Source organism: Eptesicus fuscus, chromosome 6, assembly GCF_027574615.1.
Source record: "Eptesicus fuscus isolate TK198812 chromosome 6, DD_ASM_mEF_20220401, whole genome shotgun sequence".
NCBI lineage: Eukaryota > Metazoa > Chordata > Mammalia > Chiroptera > Vespertilionidae > Eptesicus > Eptesicus fuscus.
Window position 1 is genome coordinate 75,669,612 of NC_072478.1, and position 23,554 is coordinate 75,693,165.

Sequence of the window (23,554 nt, forward strand, 5' to 3'; positions counted from 1 at the left end):
AGGATGGTGTTTGCCCAGGACCTGAGGACAGAGGGGATGGGAAGTTATTATAAATGGGCACCAAGTTTCAACTGGGATGATGAAAAAGTTTGGGAGATGGATGGTGGTGATGGTTGCACAACAGTGTGAATGTGCTTAATAACCCTAACCCTTAAAAGTGAAGTTTATGTTATGTATATTTTGCCAAAATAAAACAAAACAAATGGAGCATGCCACTTCGGCTCTTAACAGAGGTTCTTACTGGTAAAGGCAGGACTGAACCGCTGAGTACATGCCCTATAGGGGATCCTAAGACTAGGGCTTGGAACCTTGTGGGCTGCCCACTGTCTCTCACTAGGCACGGGCAACAGAAACTCAAGGGGGGTGTTTCCAAATGGGGGTTTTCTTTCACCTCCTTGGGCAGAGCTGCCAGCTCCTGGATCAGGCACAGGAGAGCTTAGAGGGAAACAAAGCCAGGAGGGTAATTTAAAGGTGCCCTGACCCCCCCAGGGGCAGAGCGTACCATTGTACTGGGCTTCCCCCCTTTTCTTCCACCAATCATAAATATGCATGAATAAAGGAGGCCCCAATCCTTTCCCACTTCTCCAGTTGGGCTCCCTGATAGTGGGGGAGAGGCAGGTCCTCAGAGGAGTCAGGCAGAATTCGAGTTTCCAGCTGCGCCAGACAACTCCCTGCAACTCGAAGCAACCATTATAATTATCACATGCAGGAGGGGTCTTATCACATAACTTTCTCACCCCTCAGGGGGCAACCACAGGGACTTGCTGCTTCTTCATTCATTATTTTCTGAACGTCAATAGAAAATTGAGGTTTCTGAGCAACTTGTAGATTAATAACCACTCAAGATGTGGGCCGACATAGCCTCACTGTGCAAAAAAATAAGACCCTCCCTCCTCTCCTTCTCTTTAATAAGAACTACAGCAGATATGTTGAGAAGGAAAAAAAGAAAAGCAGAAATGTAGGTAACCTTTCCTTTCCTGCAGAGCAACTCTTGCAGCCCCACCACCCAGCGACTCCTGGATTAATCTTTTCTTTTCTTTTCTTTTCTTTTCTTTTCTTTTCTTTTCTTTTCTTTTCTTTTCTTTTTTTTTTTTCCTTTTTCTGCTCAATGGATTGTGGTCAAGGCCATTGTAACGTGAGCAGTGCCTCGGAGGGGATTGGCCAAGGGGGCTGCGAGGGGCCCCTTTCACAGAGGGCTAATTGCGTTTCAGACCACCAGTATTCGGGAGCTACAGATGTCTTCCTTCATTTGCCTAGGCAGCACAATTGGACCCATCTGTTGCATTTATTCTGCCGGCTCCCCTGCCCGCCCCTGCCCCCTCCCCCTTCCCCTCCTTCCCCTTGTCTGCTGGGTCTAAATTGAAAACTCATCAAAATGTAATCCAAGAGCAGTTTGGCTGCGAGCTGCTGAGAAGGGGCTCAGTGGGAATAAAGGCCCCCTGCCACTTTACACACGGGCCAGAGCCTGGGGAGCTGGGTCACAGGCAGCCTTAGGGGGGAAAGTGAGAAGTTAGCCGGCAGATGGGCTGCTCCACGCGGCCCTATAACCTGATGCCTCCGAAGAGGGGCCCTAGCAACGGGCTGGCGCAGGCCGGAGGATGCCGCTGCCCTGGAGGTGGCGACCCCACCTCGAAGACCTCGCCCCTGGCCCAGGATGCTTCTATTTCAAACAGGGCTGGGGCCAGGGCTCATCGCTCTCTGACCCCCATCTGCCCTTTGGAGCTCAAAGGGATTTCCAAGGCAGAGAGGGCAGGGACACTGTGGCCTCACAAGGCCTGGGGAATGTGTCACTGGGAAGGCAGCCTGCCTGCCCACCCCACCTCCTGCACACCCAGGCCTTCCCTCCATCGTTCCTCCCTCTGCTCCTGTGAGGTCCTTCCTTGCACCTACTTCTCTGATCTCCCAAGCAGGCAGTGAGCTCTGGAAGGTATGGAGGTGTCTGTTGATACCTTGGTGCTGCCCCAGGCTCAGAGGCTGGGTGGGAGGCTGGCCTGGGGGCTCTGCGCTTGCCATTGGTACAAGATCCCGCTTCAATCTCTTTGGGGGAAGGGGATCTTCTTTCTAATATCTGTCCCAGCCCAGGTCAAGAACGGGGCTGTTACCCCCAGGAGCAGCTGGTGGGTGGCTGCACCCTCCCACCAGTCTGCAGGTGACTTCTGGGGAGGCCAGGGGCTTGGTGTGTCAGATCAGCAGGCTTGGAGGAACAGCTATAGTGAGGTTTCGATGTTGGCACATCTATGAACTGGGTGCCTAGAGCTTTGTGGAGGACGTTGGCACCTCTTCGTTGCTAAAGAGTTACGGATGTGGGGCTTTCAAACTTTTTTTTTTTTGACTGACACAGTAAAACACACACATACTTTGTATATATTTATTTCACATATACGTTTTTTCATAACAATCCAATAGGTAAGCAGCACACATAAATAACTAAAGCCAAAGTTTCACAAAATAATACTTCCCCCGCTCTAGACAATGCCCTCTGATATTTCCTATTCTGATATTCCATTCCACTTCATCCCAGTGTTTCAAGTGCTGATAATGTTGACCCACTACATTGCTTTCACAACCTACCAAAGTGTTCCCAAAGTGAGTGTTCTCGAATGCCCCCTAGGAATTTGTGAAAATGCACACGCCTGGGCCCATCTCTGAGTTGGCTTCAGTGGCACTGAAGTGGGGCCTAGAAATGGGTATTTTGAATAGAAATCCTTTGAGAAACTGCTGCTTCCAGTGTGCTCAGTGGTCTCAAGCCCGTAGTCTGAGCTAGAAATAAAAGGTTGACTAAGATGGTCAGCTCAAGGTGGGGCCTTCCAAGGTTGCCTCCTCTCCTGCCACTTCCCCACCAAGTCTTAATTAAATTCTCACCCAGTGAGAGTGTGGATGTCAGGTCTGGCTTGGCTGGCTTTTAATTGAAGTGTTAATTTGTAGCTGCAGAAAGTAAGGGCCCTTCAGTTCTGGAGCCTTCAGTTTGCAGCCATCCTAAGCTGATTAGCTTTGTGGGGGGAGGAGAAGGGGACACAAGCCATCAGCAGGGGAGCTAGCTGAGCCAGAATCTGGCTTGGAGCTGCCTTTTCGGAGAGGGGGGGCGAGCCAGGGCCAAAGCCTTCTGCACCTGCCTCATCCTGCCCATCAGCCGCCAGGCAAACACCTGCCCCAATGGGCCTCCAAGGCATTGACCTGATTTCTGCTCTACCCCCTCCCCCACCAAGTCCATCTTGATGATAAAGAGGCACCTTTATCCTGTGAGTCATCTGCTCACACTCTATTGTCTACAGGATGAACAATCATCTCCTAAGCTTGATGCTCAAGGCCCCCCAGGAGCTGGCCCCAAGAGCATCTTCCAGTGCCTCCTCTCCTGCCCTCCCTTCATCCTAGCTGGGCCAGGCTGCTCCCTATCCCGTCAGGCTGTGCAGTTCCCATTCCAGTCAGGCCTTTGATCTGATGTGCCTCCGCATGGAATGTCCTCTCGCTAACTCTTGCCCATTCCTCAATGCTGGAAGTCATTGGCACCTCCTCCAGGAACCCTTCTGTTCCGCCAGGCTATCAGGAGCAGGACTTACTGCAAAATGAGATGGGATGGGGAGAGAAGGAATTTAAAGGATATGCTTGCCTGAGCACCTAAGGAAGCTGGTTAATCAAGCCTTGGGAAGGACAGGACGGCAGTTCTTGGGTGGGCCCGGTCCTTCCACTCCCCACCCCTTTCCCTCTTGGATTCTCTGCCCCTTCTTGGACCTCTGCCCCTGGTTGGTGTGAATCTGGCTCAGCAGTTGTGGCTGTGAGCCCAGAAGTAAACATTCTGGGCTCACAGCCTGCCTTGTTCACTCACCAGCTAGGCGGTTCTGACTTCACCTTCCTGGCCTCAGTTTCCTTATTTGCAAAATGGAGACAATCCTGCCCTACCTGCCCCTGAACTGAGGCCTGTGTGAGCTGCATCCTACACAGAAGGCCATCCCTCTTCAGACTTTTCCCCCTGCCCCTCCTCCCTGCCCTTCCCACAGGCTGTGGGCTCTGGCCTTGGTCCTCATCTCTTGAACTCGCTTTTTGGTGAATGCCTCTAGTTCCTTCCCCGAAGAATCCACTGCAGCAGCATCTGTGTTCGGGGGAGCCTTTTGGCCCACTCAACAAAATGAGGACTCAGAGACCCTTTGAACAGGACCCACTTCTCAACCTCACCATCGTCCTCACCCCAAGGTCCCAGGACAGCCTCAGTCCCCAGTAACAGCAGCTGTTATCATGGGCCCTGTACTGTGCTAAATGCTTCACAGAGGAGCTCATGTAATCCTCTCGATGACCTCAAAGGCAGGAATGGTGCCATCACATTCTAACAGCGCAGAAAAATGAGGTTCAGAGGTGTGTGCCTTGTTCAGACTGCACTCCTACATTGTCTGCAGCCAGAATGGTCTTTTAAAAACACAAACTGATCTTGGGAGCCCCTGCATTACCTCCCTCTGTCCCCAGTGGCTCTCCATGGCTCTGGTCCCTGCTGAACTTTCCACTCTCATCTCTCATCACTCTCCCTCATATTTTCTGCACTACACATTGGCCTTCTTGTCAGTCCCTAGTATGTAGCACTTCCCCCAAATCACGGGGCTTTTGCACATGCTGCTTCTACTGAACTGAGCTCTTTTGCCCCTCTCTTCCAAACTGAGCTCCTATACATCTTTCTTCCAAGTAGCCTATCTCCTAGATTAGGTCAGAATCCCCCAACCACTCCCACCCTCAGCAGTCCCCTCACTTATACCTCTTCTTTGTGGTCTTTGTACTAGTAAGACATTCATCAAAAGATCCACACAAACAGTGTTAAACGTCTCTCTCCCCACCAGACTCTATGAAGGTAGGACCTGTGTTTTTTCTCATCGCTCTATCACTCCTTTATCTCCAGGGCTTAGCACAATGCCTCAATTAATGTTTGTTGAATGAATGCATATAGAAAGTGTTGGACCTAGGATTTGAACCCTCAGGTCTCAGATGACAAACTTGGGCTCTCAACCTGGCCACCCCGGGCTTCGTAAGAAGGCATGTCATGGGAGCAGAGGATTGGGGCTTCCAAGCTCCAGGGCTCATTATCAAGTTGGGGCTGCAGGTGGATTGGGATGGGGTCAGCAGACATTGTCACTGAAGAAGTGGGATGAAAGCATGGGGGAAGAGAAGGCTAATCCTGCACTGAATGAGTTAGTAGAGATCTGCTGGGCCCTTCCCATCATCCCTAACACCACCCCCATGCCCTCACAGGGCTGACTACCTACCTGGCACACAGGAGGGCTCTGAGCTCAGAGATAATCCCAAGGCCAGGCCCATTCACAATGCCCAGAGGCAGCCTATGGCCAGATGCAGCATGAAGAGAGCAGCTCTTCATGCTGCTCCCTGATGGCCAGGTCTTCTTCGAGTGGTGAGGTCACTGCAGCAATGTGGGAGCCTCCAGGGAGGTTGTGCCTCTATTGGGGAGGCCCAATGTAACAGACACCCACTGGATATCTGAGGCAATGTCACTCATAGCAAGGGCGGTGCTACTACACTCCCACCCCTGGCTGACCTTGCTCTGAGGGTTCAGATGCCCTCTGACTCCTTAGAGCTGGGGAGTGGAGGCTGACCTCCTTGAGGCTGGGTGACAGCAGGCTCTGCCTGCTTAGGCAAGGGGACAGTGGGCAGCCTGTTAGCTCAGGCTCAGCACAGAGAGACCCAAGGTCCAAAGAGACTCGGGGCTCCTACTGCTACTCCAGGTTCCTGTCTGAGCTACAGAACTGTTTCCTTGGCCAAACCAGCTTGTTTTGGTTGTTTTGGCTGCCACCCACATAGAGAACTGCCGGAAGTCCTCTCTAAGCTCTTCCTTAGTTCACATTTTGCACGGCACATGTGTGACTTTTATGATTAAACAAGCAGTGTGGAAGGGAACAGTGTAAAAAGGTGAGTCACCCTTCCTGACCTGTATGCCCATTGCCTAGAGGAGACCAACACCCTGAGCCAGTTAAGGGCTACTGACTGTGTAACTTAAGTCTATGCTCAAGCCCTCAGTGCCTTAGTTTCTTAGCTGTAATATGGACTAATAATTCTATCAATCTCATCGGAATCTTGTAGAATAAAAGGAGATAATATGTGTGGGGAGCTCAGAATGATGCCTTTATTGAGCACACTCCAATGTACACACATAAAAACTATGTGTAGCAACAAACTCTTGTGTTGTGATTTCCATAAAAGTTCATGTAAATCCAAGGAAATGTGTTGTGTAAGCATGGATGCTTATCCATCCTTTAAATAACACACACTTATTGAAGAATGTCATATACACTATTATACTCCTTGACTTTTTCACTAATACACCACGAGTGCCTTTCTGTGTGGGCAAATGGAGCTCTACTGCTACTTGGTGATGGCTGCATAGCTCCATTATGTGCATATACCTCAATTTTTTTAAACAAGGCACTGTGATGGGCATTTATCTCATTTTTGCTATTAAAACAACACTGCTGTAAACACTCTTGTACATTGTAATGAGTACATCTTCACTTACAAATGATGGAAACCTAAGGCCAAGTGGAATCATTGAAAGAGGAATGTATTGGTTTGTGTGGTTGAAAAGCCATGAGTCTGGCTTCAACTTCTGGATCCTGCTGCTCTTACAGTGGCTTACCCCCCCCCCCCCACCCCCCGCCGCTGTCTCTCCCTCCCCGCCCCCACCCCCTCCATTTCTTGGCTTTGCTCCTCTCTGGCTTTGTTCTCAGAGAGGCTCTCCCCATGTGAAGGCAAGAAAGCCACCATCCTATTCCAAGTTTATGTCCTTTGAGCTTAACAACCCAGCAAAAAGAGGGTGCTGATCTCTCATTAATTCCAGCAAAGGTCCTGGAATGGAGTCTAATTGGCCTGGCTTGAATCACTTACATATTCAGCTCTGCACACAAGTGTGGGTGGACCTATAGGATCTTTTCTTAGAAGTGAAATGATGGGCCAAAGGGAATGCTTGTTTGTAGCATAGCCAACCTTCTCTGCCACTGTGCATTATGGAAGTCCTTGGCTTTGTGGCAGGGTAGGAGCTAAGGGGAGTTTCTGGCAAGCTTGTGGCTTGGACAATGCAGGCATCTCATGGTCCTCATGATGCCCAAGTAGCTTCAAGAAGAAACACAGATTGCTCAGCTGGCGTGGCTCAGTGGTTGAGCATCAACTTATGAACCAGGAGGTCACGGTTCAATTCCCAGTCAGGGCACATGCCTGGCTTGTTGCGGGCTTGATCCCCAGTGTGTGTGTGTGTGTGTGTGGGGGCATGTAGGAGGCAACTGATCAATGATTCTCTCTCATCATTGATGTTTCTATCTTTCTCTCCCTCTCCCTTCCTCTCACAGAAATTTACATATATATATATATATATATATATATATATATATATATATATATATATATATATTAGAGGCCTGGAGCATGAAATTCATGCACTGGGGGGAGGGGGAGGGGGAGGGGTTCCTCAGCCCAACCTGCACCCTCTCGCAGTCCGGGATCCCTCGGGGGATGTCCACTGATGGCTTAGGCCCGCTCCCTGTGGGGAGTTGGACATCCTTAGCACTGCCACAGAGGCGGGAGATGCTCCCACCACAGCTGTTGCGCTTGCCAGCTGTGAGCCCGCCTTCTGGCTGAGCCACGCACCCTCTGTGGAAGCACACTGACCACCAGGGGGCAGCTCCTGCATTGAGCATCTGCCCCCTGGTGGTCAGTGCACATCATAGTGACTGGTCGTTCCGCCATTTAGTCTATTTGCATATTAACCTTTTATTATATAGGATAAACATGGACGATCTTTAAAAAAGGAGGAGGATGAGAAACAGACTCCTGACCTGGCAATCAAACACTCCTGGGTGCCTCACCCAGCACCAGCTAATTTTACCAGCCATGTATCCTATCACTTTCCTGCTTCCTGACCACAGCAGACAGCTCACTATCTCCTCAACATGGTAACCATTAGTGTCCTTAGAAAATAGAGCACAAAACTCAAGTGCTAACATTTTATTGGGAATTCAATTTCAGGAAAGCAGGGGTAAGGGGAAAGGGGAGTAAGAGAGGAAAGAAGGGAGAGGGTTATGAGCTAATCACTGTTGTTACTAGCACAACCTGACTGCTCTATCTTTCAAGACATCTTCAGAGAGGCGGTATGAGACTACTTTGTCTCCTAACAGTCCAGAGGAGGAAGGGAGAATTACTCTGCTAGCTTCTGTCTCTCATTGGTCAAAGTTCACTCCCTTAGAGCATCAATTCTCTGTCCTGTGCTGTGCCACCTGGCCCTCCAGTAGTCACCAGGGAAGCCAGGTCCCAAGGCAGCAGTGGTGGCATCTGCAGTGCCCTGTAGCAGCAGTGCCCCCTGCTTGCAGCCTCACAGGCCTGGTTGAATGTACTGGTTGTGGGAAGTAAGGGGTAAGGTCTGGTCATGCTGTAGGGTCCCAAAACAGCCACTGGAACCGTGAAAGCTGGAAAGCAAGGCCAGATCAGAGTCTAGGAACAGTTTCTCTGTGCTTTGCACCTAACAGGTACCTTCCCCAGATAAGTCTTTCATCCCAAATCTGTCTGGTCTAATCAGCAAGTGTCCATTTATTTATCCACTCATTATTGAGTGCCTACCATGCTCCAGGTTGTAGGTATACAGTGTAGATTTAGACATAACCCCTAACCTCAGGCAGCTCCATGTTCAGTTAGGGGTGGTGTGGAGGGGGGGGTAGAGGGAGGCTAAACCCATTAAAAGTGACTGTATTGCCCTAGCCAGTTTGGCTCAGTGGATAGAGGGTGGGCCTGGGTTGATTCCAGTCAAGAGCATGTACCTAGGTTCCAGGCTCCTCCCCCGCCTGAGCACTGGTGGGGGCACGTGCAGGAGGCAACCAATCCATGTGTTTCTCTGTCTCTCCCCCTCCCTTCCTCTCTCTAAAATCCAATGGAAAGATATCCTCAGGTGAGGATTAAAAAAAAGAAAAGTGGTTGTATCACAATGTGATAGGCACAGTGATAGAAATGTCTGCGGTAAAAGAGGGCAGAGACACTATCTGGAGTGACACAAAATCCAAAACAAGAATTGCTAACAAGGCAAAAATTTCCCTTTTCTCTTCAGATTTTCTGTCCTTGGCTAACAGGACAGCTCTGCTCCATGAAACCCTCAGGAACCTTCCATTCCTAGTCTATGGCTTTCGTCTCATTCTCCAAGATGGTAGCACTGTTCCAGGTGGCAGGGTAGAAGAATATGAAGAAGAGGCACAGGGCACACTCCAGCTCTCTCTTAAGAAAGGTTCCTGGCTTCCTCAACGCCCTGAAGAGTGCTGGGGGTGCTGGGCACCTCTGCACCGACAGCATCACTGAGTACCAGGAGCAAGAAGGCAGCCACGCACCCAACTTCTCCAGCCACAGCTCATGCCAGCGGCGCGAGGCCTAGGTGCTGCATTCTCGCTAGGCTGGGTTCCCCTCCCCCCAACCCCGGGTCGTCGCCGCCCCCCTCCCCCGCCTCCTACCACCCAAGACCCAGAAGTGCCAGCCCTGCTGCAGTGGGAAAGGGAACACGGGGCCCTGGGGACCAGTGCCAGGCAGAGGGCTTGAGAGGGGCGGGGAGGCCGAGGGAAGGGTAGGAGGGAGGAGTGCCAACTGCGCTCTTCCAGTTCCCGCCATCCTCCGCGAGCCCAGGACTCAGCATCCGGGTCTGGAGGCCTCGGCCCCGCCTCCGCGCGGGGGCTTCTGGGAGTTCAAGTTTCCGTTTTTTAGCCGTTTGGACGCTCCTCTCCGTCGAGTGACATCCTGGGTGGCTCCGGGGATCCCGCCTGAGGTAGAAGGTGACTTTTGTCTGTTATGCTCTCTGGACCCGGGGCCCAACTGCTTAATGCGTCTTTAGAGGGTTCCCTGTACCATGTCGTTCTCATCGCAGTGGTTTAACAGTATAAACTTTCCCAGTGTGGTGGCCGAAATTATGTGACATGCCATGAGGTAAAGCCTTCCACGAGTTACTTTGTAGTCCGCTGTACACGATAATTCATACGTAAAAGGACATGCGTATTTGAAATACATTCTTTTTACTTAAGTAACTTTACAATTCTTCAAGAAGCCAGTTTGTTGGTAAAGATTTTGGGGGAGCTGTGTAAGGAGGTGAGACGTTTCCAGTGACACCCCTGACAATAAGACATGTTTAAATGCTCTAAAAAAAAAAAAAAAAGAAGAGGTTCCTGAAGGCGGACACATGCCACTTTTTTACTTATATTCCATTGGCCAGAATTTAGACACATGACCACGTATAGCTGCAATGGAGGCTGGGAAATCTCTTGGCCATTTATGGAGCTGAAAAAATCCCACTTATTCCGGTGGGAGGAGAGGGACCACCAACTGTCTCTGCCACAGACGCTCCACACAAGGAGGTGATCAGGGGAACGGGAACAAGGGGGGGGGGGGGCAGTCCCCTGGGTGTGTTAAAAGATGAGTCGCAGCTGGCCATCACAGAGGAGGGCCGTGGGCCGGAGGGGCCTGTGTGAGCAGGGCACAGGAGCCAAGCACAGCAGCATGGCTGTGTGTGTGCGTAGAGTAAGGTGACCAGACGTCCCGCTTTTGGTGGGACAGTCCCGATTTTTAACAATTTGTCCCGCGTCCCGCGGCATTTTAAAGAAGTCCCGATTTTTGGAAAGAATGCACGACAAGCTAGGGAACGGCAGGAGAACAGGAAGGGAATATACGGTTTTCAGCGGCCATGTGGCTATTTAGCCAGGATATGAGTTTTATATTATTTTTGTTAATTTTATAATGTTAAACTTTAATAATAACAAATAATTGTTGAGAACTGATTATCGAGAACTGCTTATCAAAGTTCGCATTGTTGATCAGTTGTTAGAATTCGACCATTGTTTGGACTTAATGAACAATGGCATTTTTTGGGATTGGCAACGACGAAAACATTTTGTAACTGTCTCTCAGAACGATACACGTCGTACTGCGTGCTAGTAAGCTAGTTAAACAAGTGATGTCATTACAAATCAGCTATTCAGATAATTTAGATAAGTAATTTATTTATTTATTTCATAAATACATAAATTTTCTTAAATTTAGCAGACAGTACTTGTATTATTTATATTTTATAGTGGCGGTAAAAAGTCTAGTGCCAGCTTTGAAAGTGACACGACTTACGTTACGGCAAATTCAGAGAAAAAATAATACAAGTTAGTATTGTTATTATTTAGAAAGAAATATAGGATTAAAACAAGTTTTAAAATATAGTTACTTTATAACAATCAAATTAATTTAATTTATAAACTAACAATAAAATATGTTCATGTAATTATGTACCTACTTATTGTGTTTTTAAGCAATATGTATATAATAATTTATAATATAATTTTAAATTATTTTTTTTAGATTTTTAACATAATGAGTAAGAAAAGAGGATGCAAATTCAACGATGATCTAAGAAGTGAATTTCCTTTTATTAAAAAACCAAAAGCGATTACAATATAGACCAAATTTTTATCAAGAATCCGCCCCCCCCCCCCCCCCCGGGCCGAAACCGGTTTGGCTCAGTGGATAGAGCGTCGGCCTGCGGACTCAAGGGTCCCAGGTTCGATTCCAGTCAAGGGCATGGGACATGTACCTTGGTTGCAGGCACATCCCCAGTAGGGGGTGTGCAAGAGGCAGCTGATCGATGTTTCTCTCTCATCGTTGTTTCTAACTCTCTATCCCTCTCTCTTCCCCTCTGTAAAAAATCAATAAAATATATTTTTAAATAAAAAGAAAAAAAAAAGAAAAGACACCCCCCCCCCCCCCCCCCCCCGTCATTGGTGTCCCGCTTTACCAATGTTAAAATCTGGTCACCTTAGCGTAGAGGTGTGTGCAGGTGTATATGCACCCGTGTGTGTGTGTGTGTGTGTGTGTGTGTGTGTCGGGGGGGGGGCGCGGAACTATCAAGAGCTGATGCTGGAAGGATGGGCAAGTCTTAAGTCATGTGCCTTATGTACCTCAGAAAGAAATTTTGGCTTTATCTCTAAGTGCCGTGTGGAGTCTGAACTGCACCAAAGTGTAGTTTAGTTCCTAAACTGAAACATTCAGGAAGTCACATCTGCATGAGAAGATGAGGGGGGAGAAGGAGGCAGAGGAGAGGAAGGTAGCAACCAGATTCCTGGTCTGAATGACTGGTGGGTGGAGGAGGACCAGGCCTGAGTGAGAGGCAGAGAATGGGTTCCTTTTATTGAGTTTGAGGAAGTTGGCCAGGGGTGGGGAGAGCATTTGGAGTGGAGGAGTCTCTGAGGGAGTGAGAGTATAAGAGCCGGACAGAGAAAAGGTTAGAGACTGAGTTTGGGGTATTTGTGTATTTGTAGGGGTGTGAGACCGTGAGTATGTGGGCATGAGTGTGTGTGTGTGGTTTCAGAGGGGGAGCAGTGGTGGATGATGACCACATCTAGAGTGTGGCCATGAGAGGGAGAGCTCAAATGGCAAGAGGTGATGGTCACCGGATCACTTAGGCAGACCTAGAGCTGTGAGCAACAATTTGGGGGTGAAGGCTGGTTGTCCCACCAGATATTGAGATTTTCAGAGGTAAGGCCATGTGGAGAGGAAGACAGTCCCTGGAGCATCATACTGCTCAAGAACAGCTGATCTGCTATCATTGTGACTGCTGTTATCATTGTCATCATTGGTGGTCAGCTGGTGGCTTGGAGAGCTATTGCTTCCTGTGTTTGCTCCTGGAGTGGAAATATGTCACTGGGTAGATCAAGGATAGGAGCCAGGCCCGTGCCAGGGCACAGTCAAGAACTGTGGGTCAAGGTGCCAGTGCTTGCAGTCCAGGGGGGTGCAGGTCGCTAGGAAACCAGGCAGGCTTCTGACCAGCGGAAAGCTCCCTGTGTGGAGGGCCAGGCGCTGGGGCCTGTTCTCCCAGTGCCCCAGGGATAATAAGGACTTCAGAAAGGACAGCCCTGACTCAGGGCTGAAAGAGGCTTTAGTTCCTTGTTTGGCGGCTTAAAAAAGGCAAACAGAAGCTTTTCTCCTTTGGGGATCAATGTGAATCCCAGAAAATCCCATTATTTCCCTTTGAGATCAGTGGCCTGCTCTTGAGGGCTTTCTCTTCCCCAAGGCAACAGCCCTCTTCTTGCTCTGTGTGAGCATCCTGCCCCTGCATGGCCCCAGAATGAACAGAGGTAAGGGGGGAGGAGGGGAAGGGGGCACAGGTGAGCCCCATATTACAGCTGTTTCCTCCTGCTGGCTACTTATCCCTTATGAAAATCTTATCCTTCCCTACCCCTGAGGGGGAGGGCAACAAAGCCACTAGAAAAATGTTTAATGTTCTTCTCTTCCAGAAAGTCAGTTTTGACCCTAGAAGATGCCTGAGAGATTTTGCTTCTCTAGACCCCTGCATCATTTGGGGTCTGCATATCATTTCCCACCAGGATTATAGTGGGTAGGATGTATAGCATCATGAAAGGACAATCATAATAATGATGACATTTATTGACCTTTACAATGGTGCCTGGCACTGAGCTAAGCTCCCTTAATGTGTCTAATAACTCTGCAAGGAAGGTACTATTAATATTATCCCCACTTTACAGATGAAGAGACTGAAGCATGGAGAGGCAAGTGTATTAGTCAACTCAAGCTGCCATGATAAAATACCATAGGCTGTGGGACTTAAACAACAACAAATTTTTTTTTTTTCCTCAGGGTACTGGCATGGCTGGGTTTTGGTAAGGTTCTCTTCTTGGCTTAATGGCTGCCTTCTCACTGAGTCATCACATGGCAGAGAGAGGAGTGGAGAGAGAGAGGGGGGGGGGAGAGGGAGAGAGGAAGAGAGAAAGAGAGGAGAGGTAGAGGGAGGGAGGGAGGGAGAGAGGGAGAGAGAGAGAAAGAGAGAGAGAGAGAGAGAGAGAGAGAGAGAGCTTCTTTCTCTTTTTATAAGGCCACAATCCTGTTGGATTCAGACTCCACCTTTATGACTTCATTTAATCTTAATTACCTCCTAAATGCCCTATCTCTCATTTCAATCACATTGGGGCTTAGTGCTTTAACATATGAACTTGGGGGCAGGGGACACAATTCAGTTCATATGACCAAGTCACTGACCATGGGCATGTGGTAACTGGTAGAGCCCTGCCTGGTTCAGAGAGAAGTGAAGAATCTACTCTGCACTCAAGCTTTCTGGGAAGTTGGCTCTTCTGTTCAGATGAAAAACCTGTTTTAACTTTTCCAAAAAGGAAATTTGTGGAGCATGCCTGAGTACTTAACCAAATTGGTCACCAAGAGGCAGTCACACGTCCAGTAAATACTAGGGACTTTCCTTCCAAAGTCTTATTTCAAATCTGCCCATCTTGGGTTGGTCCATCTGTGTGCTGAGTGCTGAGACTGGGACCAGGGCAAGGCCCACCACAGTGGAGACTACTTGAGAGATTACTTGCTGTGTGCAGGCCCTATACCAAATGCTTTCAAAAGCACCTGGCCTTGACATACAGGTAATACCCTGTTCTTTCTGGGCTTGTTCTCTCTGACTAGCTGCCTGTATCTTAGTGATGCTCCCAGAAGGGGCAGGTTTCCTTGAAATGACTTCTAAATATGTACTATGTTGGTGACATGTCCTTTCCTGTGACTTCTAATTTAGAGGAATGTCAGTGGGGTGTATTATGAAGCCTAAACCCCGTTTTCTGGAGCTCCCATTTGGCGCTTAGATACTCACACACAAAGGCATGCAGATACACAGTAGCTAAGAGGAGGTCTTTGGAGATGTGCTCCAATGAATAAAGAAGGACCTCTCATTAGCATAACAAGAGTTTGCCATGAAATAGGTGCTCCAGAGAGTACTTGAAAACTGTTTGTTCTTTCAAGTAGGCTAAAAGTCTCTGTGGAGACCTTTCCAGGCATCACGCTCTCCCTCTAGACAGGGCCAAGGGATTTTCTAACCTACCTGCTTTCCCCTAAGTCCTGGGAGCATTTTGCACATCCCAGCTATGGGCTGTGGTCTATGGCATGAGGGGCCTTTGTGGGAGCCTGGGCCTGGCCCAGCTTTTCCCTCCTGCAGCAATTATCCTATGGAGCAGCCACCTTGCTCCCTCTGGGGCTCACTGGGGCAAGGCTGATTGGCTTAAAGGGGCTGTATGCCTGCTGGGCCTCTTGGCCTCTCTGTCCCCCCAGGTGGCCTCTATGTAGACTGACTCCAGATTTGTATTCACTTAGCCTGGGAGAAGGAGTTGGGGCCAAGAGGGTTCTGATGGCCAGAGATCAAAGGTTAAGAGGGGTTAAGCCTCCATCCCAGAAGGTCACACCCATCAGTCCTGAGACAAGTCCCTCACAGGTATTTTCCTGAAACCTAGAGCTCAGTTAGGCCTGCAGGGAATGTCCATTCATTTGCTAAGGAAACACCATCTTCCTGATGTGGATGGTACATACTCCGGTTTCTTGTTATTAATTATCTGGCTCTGTTTAGGGCAAGTCACTGCCTCTCGGGGCCTCCGTTTCTCCATCTTTCCAAAAGGAACTTGGACGTGATTAATTAACAATCAGTGGCAGATAGTTCATTGTCTTGGTCTAGTCAAGTCCTAAATATATTTCTGCTCTTGGGCAGTAAGAGGAAGTGAGGCTAGGCCCTGGCCAGTGTGGCTCAGTTGGTTGGGCATCGACCCAGTTGCTGGTTCTACTCCTGGTCAGGGCACATGGCTGGTTTGCTTAGTGATTAGAGCATCCACCCGAGGATCAAAGGGTCGTGGGTTTAATTCCTAGTCAAGGGCACGTACCTGGATTGCAGGTTTGCTCCCAGCCTCCAGTAGGGGTGCAACCAGTATGGGAGGCAACCAGTGGATGTGTTCCTTAGATTGATGTTTCTATCTCTCTCTACCCCTTCCTCCGTCCTTCCCTTCCACTCTCTGAAAAAGCAATGGAAAAAATATCCTCTGGTGAAGATTAAACAAACAAACAAGAATTTTGGCTAGACAAGGTGGATAGCAGGGAAGATGATTGGCCCTGACCAGCATTCCTGTGGGGGCTGAAACCAGTTTTCCCCAGGGATCTTGGCGATCAGAGCACAACCCTGCTGGTCTGTGTTGAAGCATTGAGGGGATGAGCCCAAGCTAAGCCTCAGCTCCCTTCCATCTGCTTATCTGGATGGCTCTGATTTAGAGGGGCCAGAGTCCATCCCTCAGGCCCCACCTGTGGGGCAAGATCAAAGCTTGGGGGTTCATCCTAAGAGCACAGTGGAGTCCCTCCAGTGGGTGGAATATTCTTCCACCTGCTTACCTCTGACCAGTTGGGTGAAGTGCCAAGGCATACCTGTCAGGATGGTGGCATCCCTGCCAGCTGTGCAGCCCAGAGGCATCGGCCTCAGGTCAAAGGGGTACATAAAGCACTGTGAGTGGCTGTAGGAAGCACCATAGAGGCTGCACCTTTGATGAGCACCATGAGAGCAAAATGTATGTAGTTGAGAAGGAAATGGAGGGGAGACAAATTACTCAGGTTGTCCTTTCCCCTCTGGGGCTTTCTGTTCCCATTCAGAGGTGTGCTAAACCTCTTCTCCAGGGTCTTGGGTCAAGGCCACAGGTTCCACCCTTTCCCATCTTGTGGGACACCAGATGTGGACACAGGAACGACCTGGGGCCTTTTGAGGTTTCACAGCATGGCTCTGGAGTCAGGAGGAATCTCCAGCTCCCTTACTGGCTTTGAAACTTGGGCAGGTGACTCAACATTTCTCTGCTTCTTTGTGGGCTCTCCATCAATAACCTGGGGCAATAATGAAGTGTCAATGATGTAAGCATGTGACAGCACTTGGATAAGTGCTCAATAAATGACAAGTGCTGTAAAAATGACAAGGAGAAGAGAGGATAGGTTATTGACTGGATGTTCAAAGTTAGAGGAAAGTCCCCTTCTAGCCCAGAGTGGGGGCAGGAGATGAGAGTACTGATGGAGAACACTAATAATTGCTGATATTAGTGGAGTGGTTCCTCCAGCACAGGTGCCAACTGTTTCTACATTTTATGGCATTTACTTCTATCAACAACCCCATGGGAGGGGCTGCTACATGGGAGGGGCTGTTACAAATGAACCCACTGAGTCTTGGAGGTATATCTGGGTTTGAGCCAATCTTAGACTCAGAGCTTGAACTTTTAAACAAAAATTTCCATGACTGTAAGATGAACCTACCCTGCAGCCTCAAGCCAATTCGTAAAGTGATTTGGGGTCAGGTAGAGAAGAGGGAAACTGGAATCCCAGCATCCCCCTGGTCTTGTGGGGAGGCATATAGAAAGGGAAGCCCACTCTACCTTCTGTGGCAGGAATCTGGGAAAGGCGAGGCTCCCCAGCCTTGGCCCCTGAGCTTGATGCTCCACTAGAGTCAGAAGACTGTACCCCCACCCTCTTATTATATTCTTCTATGAAGAAAGGTGGAAGTGAGGATAGCCTGTGTCCCCAAAAAGATGAAATAGCAGATGTGAAAATAGATTTTAAAGGCAGGAGATGTTGCTCTGATGGCCTGTTCTGGCATGACACAGAGAGGGTCCTAGGACTCTGCAAGGTCTAGCACATAAAACAAAGAAAGTGGATCCAATGGCTGGATTGAGCAGCCTCCTTGACAGGCTTTTGGGACAGAGTGGATGGGGTTGGGGGCCATGCTGTTCCCTCTCCCAATGGGGTTCATCACCCCCCTCCCCCAGCAGTGATGGATGTGGCAATCAGGGACAGATGGCAGTCCCCAAGGAGGCAAATGGGAAGAGAGGAGAAACCTTTGCCTCACTGAAGGGAGGGCGTCAGGCTAGACACAAAGCTCACCAAGAGAGATACTTCTCTCCCTGGCATTTGTATCACTGAGGGCCTTGCCCCAGTGATCCCCTAGATCCGTGGTCGGCAAACTGTGGCTCGTGAGCCACATGCGGCTCTTTGGCCCCTTGAGTGTGGCTCTTCCACAAAATACCACGGCCTGGGCGAGTCTATTTTGAAGAAGTGGCGTTAGAAGAAGTTTAAGTTTAAAAAATTTGGCTCTCAAAAGAAATTTTAATTGTTGTACTGTTGATATTTGTCTCTGTTGACTAATGAGTTTGCTGACCACTACCCTAGAACAATCTGGGGCTCTGCTAGGACAGATAGGACAAATGGTTGTGTGCATGGGCTGGAGGTGGCAGAACCATATCACTCTGGAAGACTTCACACAATGATCCAGCTGTGAAGTGAAGCTAATGCCACTCTCCACCCCCAGGCATCCTCAGGTCTACTTCCAGGGACATCTGACAGGCCTCTTTCCCCTTCATTCACTGCCCACAAAGCTTTTCAGGAATCCATTACTATTACTATGGGGATAATGAGGCCCAGAAAGGAAGAGATTTTCTTACTCCTATTCTTGACCATGGAAATAGCTGAGGGTTCTAGACCCTCAGTCTGGAGCTTTAAGGAAGTAAATCAGGTTGGGTGATGTGGGAGGTAGATAGGGTGCTTTTTTGTTTTGTTTTGTTTTGTTTTGTTTACCTTGGGGGAATTGATAACATAGAAAGGGGGTTAGATGACACTTGGTTTAGATGATGCTGGGGTGGTCCAGGCTAAAGAAAAAGATCTTCAATTAGCTCTAATGAGTTACTGAAAGCTGTCCCTGGAGCCATGGACCCTGAGGCCACTGCAGACTACTCTCTCTATGCCCCACCTCCCCAAATGCCTCATTCTCTCCAAGTGGGGAAACTCAGAAATGGATGGAAAGAAGGAAAGACCACCAGCCAGAGACCACAGACCCATTCCTGCCTGTTCTTTGATAGGCCGAGTGACTAGACAAGCCCTTTCCCTGCTTCCTATCGGGGGTCTCCAACTACACTAAAGGATGCCCTGTTAGTCAGCCTGGGAGGTTTGGTGGGGATGAGGTGAGGTGAGGTATAATGGGCCAGTCACAGAATAAACAAGGACCTATCTGCCTTGGACTCCATGCCCCTGGCTGGGAAAGGGGATGGGGGAGGGGGCAAGGAGTTTACAATGAAACCTTTAAGCCTTTAAAAACTTCTTAGTGGCACTCTGCAACATATCAAAGATATAAAAATGACTCCAGGTGCTATATTAACTTTAATTTTTATAGGGCTACATGTGTTGCTTTACACTTGGCTAATTACAATGTTATATTACAGACATTTAATTAAATGTTTGTTAATATCAATTTGGTTTTTTTGTTGTTTTTTTAGAACTAGTAATTTTTTTCAAGTCTCCAATCTTTCCCTAGGGGTCTTAAAAAAGCTTGGGGCTTTGTGCTGTTTTGCGGGGTTGTGGCTGCTGGTCAGGGGGACGGAGGAGGGAGAGAGTTTGGCGGGGGTTTGTGGGGAGACAGCCTGTCCCCGCTTCGCTAGCCTCTGCCTGTCCTTCGGGAGGCGCCAGATTGTGTGGGCGGCGTCGCCTGGGGATGGTGGGATGTGGCTCCCACCCAGTTGAGGGCAAGAGCTCCCTCCCAGCTCGCCAGGGAAGTTCGGTCCTAGTGGTCTCCTCCCCTTCCCCAGGCGGCTGAGAGCTCTCCAATTGGAGAGCCTTTCATCTCTTTGTTTTTACAGTGATTAACCCGTCCCGGCGGCGCGGGGAAAGGGGAGCGGAGGGCTAGTCTGGGAAGGGAGGGAGGGGCTCCGGGCTTTGTCGCTTTCAGGGAACTCTGCTGCCATAGCAATAGGGCTTTCTAAGGCCTGACTTTGATTCGATTCCATTAAAGAAACTGCCGGCTCAGTCTCCCGAGTGGAGAGGGCGTTCCGGCTTCCCAGCCTTGCCCTGCGCCCCTGGCCCTTGTAAAGGGAAGGGTGCAGCCGGGGTTGGATCGTAGCGGGGATGTTGGGGAACCAAGGAGGTGATTTCGGGTACACACCACTCCTCCCTGGGTCGCCTAACCTTGTGGTAGACTAACCTTGTGCGGCTGCGCCCCGGGACCCCTTACTCTCCAGGGGCGTCGGGTCTGGAGGGAGGCGAGCGATGGTTCAGCCCTCATCTGACCAGAGGGAGGCCGGGGCACCTGCCGACCGCTCCACCTTTGCATGCATTTCACACTCTTCTATCCTGTTATGAGTCCGCACCCCTGTGCCCATGCGGACCTTTTCCCTCTAGTTTTTATGTCCTGTGGATTTAATCTAGTTAGACGATTTTCTGCTTAAAATTGCATTGTTAACAGCAATTGTTTAAAAGTGAGCCGAGAGCGAGAGCGCCCAATCTTTAAACCGGGCGGGTTTTGCATGCCTGTGCTCAGCGCACGTAAAGGGCCAGCTCGGAGTGGAGCCGGGAGGGAGAGGGGGAGGGCGACACAAAACAATCCTCAGGCTTTCTGGCTACCGAGCCTTCGGGGCCGTTTCCCCAGGCGCAAACAGATGCAAATGTCTCTACAAACATTGTACAAAGCTATTCAGAGAGGCGGCCTCTCCAGGCCTCAATAGCCCTTTAAACCCAGTCCAATTGCCTCCAAGTAGAGGTAAAAAGGGTCCCCATGCATTTTTTCACTTTGACTGGAAGCGGGGGTGGGGGTGGGGGGGTGGGGGCGGGGGTGGTGGTGGCTAAAGGATTCTGTGGTTTTGCGGTTTGCGCCATCGACCCCAGCTGTCGTGCACGAAAGACAGGCTGGAGGGTGCAGTGGCGCTGGGGCCTGGTGGGGATGGCGGTGCCGCCGAAGCTGGTGTCGCGGGAACGCGCGCCCCGAGAAGCCGGGGATCCTTTCAGGCCCACAAAGGCCGCGCTAAATCGCGGCGCACACAATAGCATGAAAAGGCGCGCTCGGGCTGTTCGGGAACAAAGTGGGATCACACTGCTCGAGGGGACTAATAAGCTCTTAACTAGTACGCACGATGGCGTCCCAGCGCCCTTTGTGCGCTCGGCACCTCGACGAGAGCAGGCGTGTACCCTACTGGCCCCTGGGGGCATGGAGACTCTGTCCTGCAGCGTCCCTCTGAGATCCAGAGGCAGCCGCTGTGCACAGGACCAAACATTTCCTTCTAACTTCACCAGCAGAGGCGCCTTGGGGCCTGTGGTGCAGTCCTTAGCTTGCCTGGAACCCCTGCGTCTTGGGCGCCTCTGCGACCCTAGAGGCTTGGGCACTTTCTGAACTCCAGACTTAAGGTGGGCAGAGGAAGAAATAAAAGAAGGCAGCCTTGGTACCAACACAGCTGCTAGTCTCCAACTTGTCTGTCTGAGGCTGGCTCTTCCCTCCTATCCACCACACTTGAAATGTGCTTGGGGCCAGCTGGGCAGCTAAGCAGGAGCAGGCACACCTGTGAGCCAGGAGTGCCCCCCCCCCCCCCGCCCCCCTTTCCTCCCTAACACTCTTTCTTTGGCTGTGGCTGTGTGAACTATTTCCTTACTACCCACATTTGCTGAGGCCAGTGAGAGGTGGAGGGTGGGTGTCCTTCCCTCATCTAACTTCCAGCATGGTAGTCTCAGGGGCAGAAATCAAACTATACATTAGATATAGTTCCAGAGATCCATTAACCCTTTATACATCGGCGAGTCAGTTAATTCTAGTTGCTGAGGGTAGAGAAAAAATGGTTGCCTCACTGAAGGATAGGGAACAACAGGGCCAGCTGGAGGTGTATAGTATACCATTGTCCCTGATACTGCTGAGTTCCTGAACTTTACCATGAGGATGGGGCCATATTTCGCTCCTCACAGGATGTGGCCCTTAAGAGATGTTCCTGGGGTGTTTGTGGAATAAATTAATGAGTTGTGTGCAGCCTCTGAGCAGGAAGTCTCCCAAGTATCCAGGGATAAAGGGCATTGGAGCCTTGGGTACCAGGGAAAGAGAAGCCTTCCCTTGATGTCCCCCCACCCCAACCCTCCCTGCTCCCAGCCCCTTTCCTCCCATTGTGGTGTCACTTTCACTAATCATTTGCCCACTCCAGATGTGATCCAGTCTCTTCTCTCTTAGAGCTGGGGTTTTGTGTCTGGCCACAGCGCTTTCACCCACCTCAAACACCTTGGGCCACCTTTAACCCTTTGCACTCGCTTGCTTTTTTCTCGATTCCTTTATTCTTAATGCTAACCGTGTCGAGTCACACTCGACATCCGAGTGCAAAAGGTTAATGCCCAAAAAGAGTGGCTGCAGTGGCTGCTTATTCAGATTATAGGTCGGCTAATGTTGGCCACCACTATTAGGCTTATTTTGTGTGACCTCCTTTAATGTCAGTGGTACCAACTCAATGAGGTGGTTATTACCCCCCTCTTACAAATGATAACACCCAGGCTCAGAGTTGCTGTCCCTTGTCAGTGGCAGAGCCAGGATTCTAACCTTGGCACTTGGCTCCAAAGCCCAGGCTCTATTATGAGTTTGTTACTAATGGAGCTTCTTTCTTCTCTAACTCCACCCCCATTCGAGGTGCTGGAGACCCATTTCTCCAGGCTGGGGGAGGGGGGAGGCGCAGAGGCGGGAGGACACGCAGCCTGCCTCCCAAAAGGCATGTTCTGGTAGCCTCTGGCAGGTGCAGGGCCTGGTGGGTGAGTGGGGCAGGGCGGGGGGAGTTATCTCCTGACCGATGGCTGCCCACACATCTGTTTATCTCTGAAGCAGGGCTGGATTGGATTTCTCGATGTTTATCTCCATTGGAGGAGCAGTGAGCTGGGCTTCGGAGAGAGCGCAGCTGCGGGCAGCTGTGATTGACAGGTCAGTAGCTGAGCCTCCAGCTCCTGCTCTATCTGGGTGGGGCCGCTCTGCTGCCCACTGCCCACCCTGGTCTCTGGAGAGCACTGAAGATGAGCTAGCTTGTGGCAAGGTACTTCTGGGTTCCTTGGTCCACCAGTGGGTACAGGCCAGGCCTCCCCCTCACTAGGGACCACTTAGTTGGGCCAGAGAGGTGTCATTGTTGGTTTAGTGAGGCAGACAAGAACCGGGCTGGGGAGAGAGACTAGGTGGGCAGTAAAAAGATGGGCGAACGCCTAATGAGTCCATTTCCTAACCTGTCATGGAAGCAGCCTTGGGGAATCAAGGGAAGACCCTGGGAATGCCCTTTGCTGCTAAGAATACCTGGGGCCAGGAGAGGGCCCCTTTGGAAAGAGGGTATTGTGAGACCATAAGTACTTACTTACAAGTGGGGCCACTTCAGGAGGGTGTAAAGGTCAGGTGAAACTGAGATTTGAGTGTTTAACTACCTTCCCTGGCCATACCCCCTACTCAAATGAGGTCACCTCCCATGTTCTTTTCTGTCATTGCAGTTTGTACTTCTATACACACCCCAGGTGTGGTTGATGGATGAGCTTCGTTCCTGAGGGTAGGGGCAGGGGCAGGGCAGAGGCACCTAAACTGTGAGCAATGTGAAGTGGTGATCAGGAAACTCTTTTTGATAGGCAGGACTATTTGCCTTTGAGGAGGCTGTCTGAACTTGGCTCTGTGACTTGCTTAAAAGGCACGTAGGACCATGAGAGAAGACATCTGGATTTTTACCTTTTTCATGTCAGGCCCCACTGGGTGCTTATGTAGCCTGGCTTATTACATGAGTATCAGCATATGTTGGTGACTTCAATTTCCCCTGTCCAGTGAAATTGGATGTGCTTTGTGTCTCTAACACTTTTCTCCCAATTCCCTCACTTCGTTCATCACTGAGCTCCCCATTTTGTCCTCCTGATGTTGGGGACAGATTATCACATCTGTCACAACCAATACCCATCCCTTGCAGTG

General features: G+C 50.0%; 1 long non-coding RNA gene across 2 annotated transcripts in view; it reads left to right on the plus strand.

Annotated features, from left to right (window-relative positions):
* Positions 1-9,728: 9,728 nt before the first annotated feature.
* Positions 9,729-23,554, plus strand: part of LOC114232163 (uncharacterized) — a 235,676-nt gene continuing 221,850 nt past the window's right edge. Inside the window, exon 1 of one of the 2 annotated variants that reach the window (XR_008556382.1) lies at positions 9,729-9,785. This is a non-coding gene — a long non-coding RNA (uncharacterized LOC114232163). The remainder of the gene's footprint in view (positions 9,786-23,554) is intronic. The other variant, XR_008556383.1, reaches the window with a different exon arrangement.